Here is a 13,484-nt window from a genome sequence, read left to right on the forward strand (position 1 = left end):
TAACGTGGAGTTTTTTCCAGATTTCTTTGGCTGTCTTGCATCTAGACACTATTCGGTACTCTTCAAAGCTGATAGCACAGTAAAGAAGGTTGATGGCTTTAGCATTCAGCTCCATCTTCTTCTTGTCGTCCTCATTTCATTCAGCTTCTTCTTTTGGAGTCACCACTCCATCAGCACTTGTTTTTGTTGGAATCTTGGGACCGCTCATAACAATCTTCCATATGTTGTAGTCAATGGATTTGATGAAGATCCTCATCCTCTCTTTCCAGTAGGCATAGTTCTTCCCGTTGAAGAAATGAGGCCTATTGTTTGACTGGCTTTCAGTGAGGTTGTAGACAACTGTGGTTATGCCCAAGTTGTTCGCCATTGGATCTTTGCTCCAAGCGGTTAAGCTTGATTCTTGAGACCTTAGCTCTTGATACCAATTGAAGGTTGTAGTAGGCTTAGAGAAGGGGGGTTGAATCTATGTCTCTCTTTAAGTTACTGAAATAACCTCTTTTAAATAATCTTGCAATTCTGATTCTGTTTGAACTCAGCAGCGAAAATTTATGAGATAATTTATTTTTGTCTCATGAATATCAGAAAACAGAATAGAGCAGAAAGTAGAAGAGTTTACACCATCATGTATCCTGGTTCGGTTGCCTTGTGCTATGCAACTTACGTCCAGTCTCCACCACAACAGTGGTGGAATTTCTACTATAGTTAAAGTATTACATACACCAATTCCACAGGATTGACACAATCCTCTCACACTCAAGTTATAACCTAACTTGACATTCGGTATGCTAATACCTAACTCTTCACTCTTAGTGCTAACCCAACTAAGAAAGGGATACCTCACAGGTACAAGATACAAGACACAGACTTACCTAAAGAAATCTGAAAATAACACTAGACTTTTCTCTCAAGTGTATCACTCAGCCTTTTTTCACTCATTGGCTTTTACTTGAGCTCTCTCAATATGCCTTTTCACTCAAGAAATTACAGAAAGATAAACATAGAAAAGTAAATAACAATCTGTAAAACATGAAGAAGATTGACTCTACAACAGCCTCTTTGCTATGTGATAAACCATATTTGCATGTCTCTGATTCAGTTCTTCATTTTTGGCGGAATGCTTCTTTGAAAGAAAACACTGTCCAAGTAGAAGAACTTCTTCACAAAACTTCTTCACAGAACAAAACCTCAATACACTGGGTTATCTCTCCTTGTCTTCTGAATGAACAAAAATCTTTTTTTATCTCCTTGCATGTTGCTGGGTTCTTCTTTCTAGGTCAAACTTTGAGCAATGCGCTTCAACAACCTACCATCTCACCTTTTTCCCATTAATCTTCATAAAGGAAACTGTGCTCTGACCTTTTTTTGTTGACCAAAAACCATAGAAAAGCAGAAAACAGATATCCTCAATGGTAAACCCAGATCTTGGCCATTGAGAAGCTACTTGCTCCCTAAGACTTACTTGTGACCGTAGATACACAGCAGATTAGGGCAGAAATCAACTTTTCCTTGTAACCCATTTTCGGAAGGACAGAGAGTTGAGAAGAGAAGAACGCAGTATTCATGCAATAGGAAATGGTTTACCTTTAACCTTTGCCTAAGCTTGATTTGGTTTGAACTTGCTGATTTGACCTCAACCTTTCTTGCCTATCCTTCTCTTTCTTTCTTCTTCTGTGAATAGCTTAAGAACTAAGCACTTTCTCTTACTTTTGTGATTTGACTGAGACAGAGAAAAATGAACATTGTTTTGGAAGCAAGATGGAGGGATTTGCTGAAATCAAATCGGGCTTGGATCGGGTCTTGATTTGCTTGGCCCGCCTGATCTCTTGCATTGTTTTTCTTTGGGCTTCTATTTATATTATAGCCCACCAGCCTTGTTTCTAGTTTTCATCCACTTGGGCTGTTTGCTTTTATATTGGACTGTTGCAACAATTCATTTTAGCCTGCAACACTTAATCACAAATAATTAATATTTATTAGATAATTTGTCCAATAAAATAATGTTTGTCATCATTAATTAATTTAGTTAATTTTTTAACTCAACAGATTCATTCAATAATTTTTTATTCTTTATTATTAATATCATTGTATGTGTAATTTTTATAAATTACAAAAATTTTCATAAATCATACTAGACAACTAAATTTTAATTTTAGTCATTAATTTGATATATATTAATGCTAAATTAATCACATTAGACAAATAAATTTTTATTAATGCTAAATTAATTTGATATATATTAATTATAGTCATTAATTATAGTTATTAACTTAGTTTTTTTTCTACCTATGGTTATTTTTTTATATATCTAAATATATATTATTTATTAATTATACGTTAGTGAAATTTTAATTTAACTAAATAAATCGCATTTGACAACTAAAATTTTAACCATACAGTTGTTGAACAATTTCAACCCAACTATTAACTATTTTATACAACGTCAATAAAATTTTTTAGTACAATTAAAAGTATTATATAGAATTTAGCTTTTATTTGAGTAATAATCTAAAAGTATTATTTATTTTAATACTTTTTTAATTAATTATTTTATTTTATTTCTTAGTTATACTAGGAGAAAATAAAAAATTTAAAAAAAAATAAAAATTGAAAAAATTTCATATTAAAAAATTTAAAAATAACATAACAAAAAATAATCGAAGTAATATATAAATTGGAGTAACAATTTAAATTTTTCTAAAACTAATCTAATTAAATGCTAATATTGAAACTAAATCTTTAAATAATATTTAAACTATATTCTAGACCTTAGACACATATAGATTAGAATTATTCTTATAACAACAACCAACTAAAATAATGTCATCAGCTTGAATATTTAGAATTCGTACTAATTTAGACCAATCCCTTGTTAAATAAGCTTCATCATCCGCTATCCATGTACTACAACAAGGTATAGAATAGCCATAGTGAGAAACTAAATTGATCTTTATTCTCACCATTGACATTGCAATGACGCACAAGAAGATTGGTAATTTTAGAAAAAAAAAATCACAAAATGTTATAAAATTATTTTTTATTACGAAAAGTTTAAAAAAAGAAAATGTAAATACAGTACCAATATTTAAAATTACATCTTCAAACCTAACACAATTCTTTAAAAACTAAACCTAAATTGATGAGAAAACTCAATCTCATTATATGCTCACTTTGAAAATTTTCTAGTTATAGAAAGCATGGAGGGAATGATTGAAAACTATTGCTCAATAAAAAAATCGAGCTCCTCCTAAGAAAACTACATTTACCCACTTTTCATTAGGTTGGTCATAATATATGAGTAGATCCAACCATTTTTTAGTAAAATAGAGTTTACTATATATCCCTTCGTTAAACTCTTACATCCATTTTATTATACCTCGAATCAATGTATACAACTCGATGTGATGTTTGATAGATGTGGTGCATTGTAAATAATTGTGGTAAGGAATAATCGCGTTGTAACGCTAAACGAAAAAAATAATAAATTTGAGTAATAACAATAATCAAATTATCAAAAGAATAATAGAATGGTAAAAATTAAAAATATATATATATCATAAAAAATTATAACTTGTAACTTAAAAGGATCAACTTTGATGAAAAATAAAGAATACATTCTTATTCTATGAAATAGTCAAGAATGAATAATAAATTAAAAAATTAAACAAAATAATTTGACTCTTAAATCTAGATTTATGAACCATAAAAAAAATACTATATATAGATTTTAGTAGCACAGAATTAATTATTGATATCAATATCAATTTGATACTAAGATGATACACACATGCATAACAAAAAATATTAACAAAGCTATTAATGTGAATATTATATTTATGATTAATTATGTTTGATTAAAAATTATATTATAATAATTAATAATTAAAATAATTTATAATTAATATAATTAGAATGATTAAAAATATTAATAATTAACAATTAGTATAATTGTGTATTAAATATTAATTTTTATATAATTATAAAAAAATAATATCTTAAAATAAATCAAGAAGAGAATGGTATAAATATTGATGGCAAAATGTGCTATATTAATATTTTTAATACTAAAATACTATCCATTATAAAATAATATAATAATTTATGAAGGAAATATTGAATTTAATTTAAAACTATTAAGGACTAACCTCTCGTTAAACCAAAGTTACATCACATTCAGCCATAAATAATACTCTTTCGGAGAGTACGTGAACACAATGTGTATTTCTAATAATCGTATTCTAATCAGATTAGCAAAATTTATTCAAATTTTAATTTTATTTTTCAATTAAGTATTAAAATAAATTATTATTTTCATTTACAAAATTTTAATATATTAATAAATTTATCTATAAAAAGTGAAATAATATAATTTTGATGTTTGCTATGGTACGATGATAAATTTATACGTACCGATATATTTAAAATATGGACAAGTAATAATAATAAGCCACATGAAATTTATTATCCACATCAGCATTTAATTTTTTCTTTTTTAAATATATATTATATCACTACTTTTACTAATACACTCCTTTAATTAAATAAAAATAAATATATATTTTTTATTTAATTTTATAAAAAGTCTTAAACATCCTTCCTTTATTTGATCAGACAAAAATACCCTTTTAAATTAATCAAATTTTAAAATTTAATTAATCTTAATTTTATAGTTTCAAATAATTTAAACAACAAAACAAAAATATATTAAAAAAACAAAAAATCAAAATTGTTCTTCATCTGGGTTCAGAAACTCCTTCATTGAATCACGCCATTTCCAGTACTCTCTCTCTCTCTCTCATTTGTCTCACTGTGCGTCGCACGCAAGATCTCTCCCTCTCTCCTCTCTTGTCTCGCAATTGAGGTCATCGTCGCGTCATAGAGCATCGCCATCTTGTGCGTTCCAAAGAGCGTCGCCTTCCTCCTGGTTCTGTCTTCCTCGCCGTCTTCTTTGCCGTCTTCCTCATTCTTCATCACTGTTGTCAGCATCTCCCTTCCGGTAATTCCCTCTCTATGATTTCTGTGATTTGAATTATTATAGCATTCGTGTGATTTTTGTAATTAGGATAATTTAGTTTGATTTATGTGATTTGATATTAGTTGTTGTTAATTTTGACAAATTGTTGAATTCTTATTTTATCTGCATATGTTTCTGAAACTGTGAGTGCAATTTTTTTAATAGAAAACTTAATTTAGATCACAATAGTGTCATTTTTCAAATGCTGCATAGTGTCTTAATACACATCTAATTTCACAAATTCTAAGTGATGCACTGTAAGATGCCACTTAGCTATTTTTAATCATGAACAAAATCTCTAAAAAAAATAAAATCTCTAAAAATTTTGGTACTAATAAAATCCACCTGAACAGGACAAAACTGTCCATATATTTTAACTGCATCCGACCCTTAGTGTTACTGCAGAGGTGAAAGATGATGTGGCTTACTTGAGTGCTCAAAAATCTATTACTAAGGTAAAGTTGTTATTTCAGACGGCATTGTTCTCAAAAGTCTATCGCTGTTGCTTGCTTTTCTCATTCTAAAATATTGATGTCATAGATATTTTCCAATTTTGTTAAACGATCAATTAGTAGAACAACCACGTGGATTATTATAGTTTGTGTTTTCCAATATAGTTCATCGCATCATTTGCACGCTAGTAGTATATATTATATTTTTTAACTTTTCATTCACATGGTTAAGTGTTTTGGCCTTATTATTTGAACTTGAAACGGAAATTGTGTGATTTATGAACCGGATATTGTTGAATTTAACTATTGTCATTTTCATTAAAAAAAATGTTGCATGGCTAAAGTCATATGCATATCCTTCTCTTAAAACTCACATTGAATCTTCTCACTAACGATTTCAGATTACTAAAAGTTGGAGGCTCACTTGTAATGTATCCTATTACAAGCACAATGAAGTATTTTCATAATCCATCTTAAGAATAATGTCATTTAAAATAAGATCTTTATCTTAGTAATAGACTTTTGAGCACTCAAAGTGAAACCAAAGATTGGATGCAGTTAAAATATATGGACAGTTTTTGTCCTGTTCAGGTGGATTTTATTAGTACCAAAATTTTTAGAAATTTTGTTTTTTTTCAGAGATTTTGTTCATAATTAAAAATAGCTAAGTGGCATCTTGCAGTGCATCACTTAGAATTTGAGAAATTAGATGTGCATTAAGACCCTATGCAACATTTGAAAAATGAAACTATTGTCATCTAAATTAAGTTTTTTATTGAAAAAATTGCATTCACAGTTTCAGAAACATATGCAAATAAAATAAGAATTCAACAATTTGTCAAAATTAACATCAACTAATATCAAATCACATAAATCAAACCAAATTACCCTAATTACAAAAATCACACCAATGCTATAATAATTCAAATTACAGAAATCATAGGAGGGAATTACCGGAAGGGAGAGGCTGACGACAGTGATGAAGAATGAGGAAGACGGCAAAGAAGACAGCAAGGAAGACAGAACCAGGAGGAAGGCGAGCTCTCTAGAACCAGGAGGAAGGCGACGCTCTCTGGAACGCACAAGATGGCGATGCTCTATGACGCGACGATGACCTCGATTGCGAGCAGACAAGAGAGGAGAGAGGGAGAGATCTTGCGTGCGACGCACAGTGAGACAGATGAGAGAGATCGAGCTCCAGCGAGAGAGAGAGAAATAGAGAGAGACAATAGGAAGAGGAGAAAAGAAGATGAAGAATACTGAAAAAGGCGTGATTTAACGAAAGGGTTTCTGAACCCAGATGAAGAACAGTTTTGATTTTTTGTTTTTTTAATATGTTTTTGTTTTGTTGTTTAAATTATTTGAAACTATAAAATTAGGATTAATTGAATTTTAAAATTTGATTAATTTAAAAGGGCCTTTTTGTCTAATCAAATAAAGAAATGATGTTTAAGACTTTTTATAAAATTAAATAAAAAATATATTTTTATTTTTATTTAATTAAAGAGATGTATTAGTAAAAGTGGTGATATAATATATATTTAAAAAAGAAAAACTTAAATGCTGATGTGTAAATTCCATGTGGCTTGTTACTACTTGTCCATATTTTTAACGTATCGGTACGTATGAATTTATCATCGTACCGTAGCAAACACTTATAATTTTTTATTCATAAAAGGTATTTTTTTTTTAACCTGACTTAATCCCAACTCTAAAATTTTACTCCATCGTTCTCCAATCCTCAATCCACCGCCACCACCACTCAATCCTACCACTATTCATGATCATTCAAAACGGCCTCCCATAATCAATTGGCAATATGACAATTTTAGGTATAGCAAACAATTTGCTAAAACGAGTTGATGGAACTCAGATCATGTTTGCATATGATTTCCACATGCTGCTCATAATCGACAATGGCATGACAACAATTCTACATTTAAATTCAGCGCTGAAGTTCTATGTGAACAGTCTAATCATACGCCTAATGTATGTTATTTACTTCTAATTCTTATACCTTTTAAACTATTACTTGCTTAAGTGTCGAAGTCTTTTTGACAGGCACCACTACCATCAATTCGTTGGATTACTTAGGATTGAAAATCCACTATCCACCCTCAAGTTAGTACAAGATCCAAGTTAGCTCTCACGTATAAAAAAAAAGTCTATGTAGCTGCCTTCGTCCTCTACAACACATTTGTATTAACCAACTTGGATTGGTTGAGTGGTCAGCTTACTCGTCCGTTTAAGCAAGTGTCGGGAGTTTGAATTCTGCCTTGTATATGCAGCAATCCATTAGCCAGCGATAGACCCTTAAATGGAGCTCAGATCCACGACGAATTAATCCTTAATTTATCAGATTGGAGAATAGCATAAGCAACAAAAACAAACACCACATTTGTATGTTAGTGTTAAATGTTAAAAATATGTACATATGGTAATCTATTCTTAATATATAAAAGTAGATACATAAGCATGCACCACATTACTTTTGAGACATTTCTTTTCTTCTACTAATGCCATGTCAGTAATATTGCTTACTTGGCATAATTTTAGAATGAACCACTCAATTCTTGCCAAATCAACTATTATTTCTAAATCAGCAAAAAAAATAAAATATACAAATAAAAAACTAAAAAATAGAATCCAATAACTTTGTAACTTCCAAATACATTGAATTCATATTCCTATATTTATTATATCTTACCGTTATAAACAATACAATAAATTTATAACCGCAACAATTAATTTATAAATTAAAAGTTTAAAAAATAAAAATTATATTTTATTATTATAATTATGTTTATTATAATCATTTTAATTTTTGCCAATAAGTTATACCTCAAATAGCATAGTCTCCCATATTGGTCGCGAGTTCAAGTGTCTGTATCTTTGGTTAAAAAAAATAATCATTTTAATTTTTAGAAGTAACACTAGGTACAAAGAACTATTATTGTAGTTTTTACTTATTATTAAAAACAAATTCTATTTTATTTTACCAATATAAATTTTGAAAAGAATATTTGAAAACTAAACAAAAAACAAATTTATTAAAAGAGTATCAAAACAAAACCAAAAAATATGATATTAGACATACATTTTCATATTAGATATAAATAAAAAAACTAAAAAATAGAATCCAATAAATTTGTAACCTCCAAATACATTGAATTCATGCCAATGAGTTATAGCTCAAATGGCATAGTCTCCCCATACTCAATTAAGAGGTTGCGGGTTCGAGTCTCCTATCTTTGGTAAAAAAAAAAAAATACATTGAATTCATATTCCTATATTTATTATATCTTATCGTTATAAACAATACAATAAATTTATAACTGCAACAATTAATTTATTAATTTTTATAAATAACTTAACATCCATATTACAAATGTTATAATAATATTATTAATCATAATAATTTTACGTTATAAGTATTTAAATTCCATACCATTTAAACTACATATATAAGTCTTTTATCACTATTCATTCATATAACATCAAATTTAGCACAAAAAAATTATTTTCGAACTGCAATGAGAATCTGATGATCAGGTATGACAAAAAAAATCACAACATGCATCATACATTCATACTTACTCAAATACCATATACCTAATGATAACATAAATTGAATATTGGAATAGAAAAAAATCTTCACAATTTTAGCAACTATAAACGAAATTGATGACAAATTATGATGGAACTATGTTAAATGTAAAAAGTGTCAGATGAAAGCATATAAAAAAAAAGAAACAACTACATTTGTGACACATGTAATCAAACACCACAATATCCAACAATAAGATAACTCTATATACTTTTCATAATCTCATCTATCAAATTATTAGTTGCTAGCCCAATACTTATTTTAGGTTCAGAATTCAATTAAAGGTTTTAGATCAAAGTGTTACAACAACTTTTGTACTATTTGATGGCGACGCAAAAAATTTATTGGGCACAACTGCTTCAAATCTAATGACATTTCAAAAAAATAATGACATTGAAGCACCACCCCATCAAGAGATTAAGGAGAAAGAAAACCATACAAATTCAAGACACATCTTCGAAAGAAGAATATGCATACAAAGATGAAACCAAATAACACAATAGAAAGTGCATCAAACTCAACAATTCATAAAGAACATGTCTTCGCAAAAACCTACGACAAAAAGAAGAAAGCACCAACTCTAACAACCAACAAAAAAAAAAGAGGATGAGCGCCACATAAGATGACTAAGTCCATCAACTAAAACAAATACAAAAATCAAACCACCAAATAAAAATGTCACTTTGTACAACTCTAATATTCAAATCTTTTGTACTACAAATTATTTAAAATAAAACACCTTTTAAATTTAACTTCAATTTACACATATTTAATTTATTTCTACAAAATATAACAATTTTTAATATTTATTATATACTATCATTAATTTACTGTCCTGCGCATCGCGGGGTCTCATTCTAGTTAATAATTAATCTTGAAACAATCAAAATAAATGGATATATAAGATTTTGACTCTATAATTTATGAGTACTATTTAGTTCGACCAAAAAACTAAATAATGTTTCTTTCGTTCAAACTTAATTATATATAAATTATAATTAAGAATAATGCAAGTCCTTTTCCAACTAAAAGAACATGGTTCTTAATTAACTAAAAAGAGCTACTAATTATTAGGTCAGTCTTCCCACCGTCCTCATGATTCAATGCATAATGTGATAATGAAATTGAAGGGTGACGGCAGAAATTTGTTTAGGAAACTGTTTGGTACAGTTTCTCAATGGCGGGCCACTGTCCCAATAGGACTTTGTCTGGGATATTGCCTATAATAATCTTAGGCTAGGTCCACCTCAATCCATCCTACATACCTCTCAACAGAAGTTCTTTTATATATATATTTTTTTTCAACCGTTACTTTGGTAATTTTTTTTTTTTTTATGCATAGATATATATATTTATCATACAAAAAGTTCACATGATTTTAATTAAGTATTAACTATGTAACGTGTACACTAAAATCAGCCATTAATATCAATCATCAACTATAAAGTACAAATACGAACACGGATATAGGACATAACACAACACGCGAATTCTAAAAAGTTGTCTAACACGGAGACATGCATATATTAATAATATAATATATTTATTAATATTAAACCAATAAGTATTTTTAAAAATAACCATATAATATGCATTTCTTTTTAAAGTGTATAGGTATTCAAAAGATAAAATTCTAAACTCTTATGTCTTAATAGAGTTAGTAAGAGTTTTATACACTACATGTATACAAAAAAAATTATCTAAAGTTCATACAATTTCTCCATCATATATAGTTGACATCTTCATCGTTAAAAAAAGTCACTCTTTCCAACTCCGATTCATCAAGAGAAAGGTGAGCAAAGAGAAACATATAAAGAACCAAAAATTAAACCATGGAGAAACATTCTCTCTTACTTGGAATGGAGTAGACAGACGACGACCAAAGATGCAATGACAGGCAGGGACCACCGGTGAACAGGGAGCAACGACGACGAGCACGGAGGAAGTGGTGGCGACGACCAAAGGTGTGGAGATTGACGACTAACACTCATACAGTGACGACGACCAGAGGTGATGGTAGACCAACAGTGACGAGGAGAAAGTGTGGTGCCAAAGAAAGTGGGACGGCGGAAGGGAAAAAGTTAGGGACTTAGGGTTTTACCGTTTTACTTTTGTAAAAGCTAAAAATCACTAAAGTTTAACTTTTGGGCCGTGTCCTGCGTGTCTAGGCTGTGTTTGGGCTGTGTCCGGCAATGTTTTTTGTTTTTTTGGATAGGACACGGTTGGACACGAAGACAAGCATGTCAAACGAGTGTCTATGTGTGTTATGTCCAACACACCGACACGGTAACTCAATGAAGTGTCCGTGCTTCATAAGTCACCAGTGTGTGTGTGTGTGAGAGAGAGAGAGAGGTTGAGCTAGTCTAATTTTACAACGGCCAAAATTTAATTTTGTAGACTCTAAATTATATTATCCGTGCAGAGATAGAGCTAGTCCAATTTTGTAGGTACCAAAATTTAGTGCATAATTTTAAAAGTTGGTCAAAATCAGATAGTCGAACTACGAATTGATTGAAAATAAAATTTGATTTAATGAAAAACTTGCTTCATAAAAGAACTAGATGAAAATTGAAAAATTAGCAAATTTCTAAATTATGAACAAAATGGCATCGTTTTAGGTTCTGAAAAGGAAAAAAAAGTCAAACAAAACTCGAAATGAAGAGGAAAAAAAAACCTTAAAGCTTAAATCATCTATTCTTCCTTTTCCTAATCATGTTCTACCTTGCTTTCCTCATACCTAACCGTTGCATTCCCTTTTACCACTATTATCGCCTTCCCTTCACTAGCGCTAGCACCTTTCATCCTTGCGTTACTTATCATCGCTATCATAATTCAGTTAACTTTTCTCATAACCCAGTCACCTTACTTGTAAGTCTTAGGAATAACAAAGTATTTTTTTATGAACATATGAAAAAAGTTTACTTAAAAAAAAAATTGATTATGAAATTTTTTCAACATCCATACGAAAAACAATGTTAAAATGATTTTGTACTTGTTGAAGCAAAGTTCAACTTTAGACCAAGAATGAAATTAAAGAAGGAATCGAGACTAGACCCTAAAGTCTCATGGTAAACTTTGAAGAATGTTGGCCAGACCAAAGAATAGCTCAACTCGATCATAACATTAGTCGTGAAGGGCAAAGATGAGCTTTGACTCCAAGGAAAAAGAAGAAAGCTGGGGCTTTGAGCTTGTATCGAAGGGAATAGAAGGCTAATAATTAATACGAGATAGGTTGAAAGGAAGCTTGAGACTAACAAGCACTATAATAAAAATGACCGTCGAATTTATCGTCAAATTTAGCGTCGCAAAATAATGACAGATTTACTGGCAGTAAAAATATCGAATTTGTCAGGTTAAATTATTACTGACAGATTTATGTTTTCGACGGCAAATTTGTCGGTAATAATTAGAGGAAAGCAACAAAAATAGGTGCGTAAGTTAGTATCGGATTTACCGTCGGATAAACCTACCAGTAAACTCAATTAGTAGAAACGCTGCATTTTAGTGACCTACAATGATTTATCGTCAGATTTTTTTACGGTAATTTTGTCCTAAATTTGAAGCATGAACGTTCTCCCCCTTCTTTTCGAATCCGTCTCTCTCTCTCTAACCCTCTCCCTCGCTGCCGCTCCGTCAACCCCGCCACCGCCTCCTCAATTAGTCTCTCTCTTTCTCTCCTTTCTTCTTCTACTCTCTCTCTAACCTTCTCCCTCCCTGCCGCTCCATCGGCCCTGCCGCCGCATCCCCTCCAGCAGTCCCTCTCCCTCTCGCCGCCATCCAATTCTGCCAGCCGCCACCAATAGCACCGGCCACCACCAATATTCTCCCGTCCACCTTTGTATCTGCATTCTCTGGTAAATAAATTTCTGTTTTTGTTTTCGTTAAGGTTACGATTAATTTATGTTTTAGTTGTTAATTAGTATAATAATTTAGTTAGAAATAATTTTTTGTTTAGTGAATTTATGTGGTTAAGATAGGATTAGATTAGGTTATTAGACTTTTGTGAGTTCTAATGCTGTAATGATGTGATGTTGTGCTGTTAGTTTTGAATTGGAATTGAATTTAGTAAATTAGTGATGCTCAAGCTTGAATACATATACTTCACATAGTTTAAGGTATTCTGTTCAAATAGGCATATTGCTAAATGTCTGTGTAATTAAATAATTAATTCTCTATCATTCTAGTAGTTCTTTATTTTATGCATAGTCAGTGAAATTAACTATATTATATTATCCGTTATAATGTATATTATATTTTATTGTGTTAAAGTAGTAGTAGTAGTAGTAGTAGTAGTATTATTATTATTATTATTAAAAAAATTAAATATGAGATCATTTTAAATGACTTATGGATGATTTTTTATTTGCGTACGAATAAAATTATACATATAGTAATATATATTGCTAAATGTTCG

The sequence above is a fragment of the Arachis hypogaea genome, chromosome 12 (genome assembly GCF_003086295.3).
Source record: "Arachis hypogaea cultivar Tifrunner chromosome 12, arahy.Tifrunner.gnm2.J5K5, whole genome shotgun sequence".
NCBI lineage: Eukaryota > Viridiplantae > Streptophyta > Magnoliopsida > Fabales > Fabaceae > Arachis > Arachis hypogaea.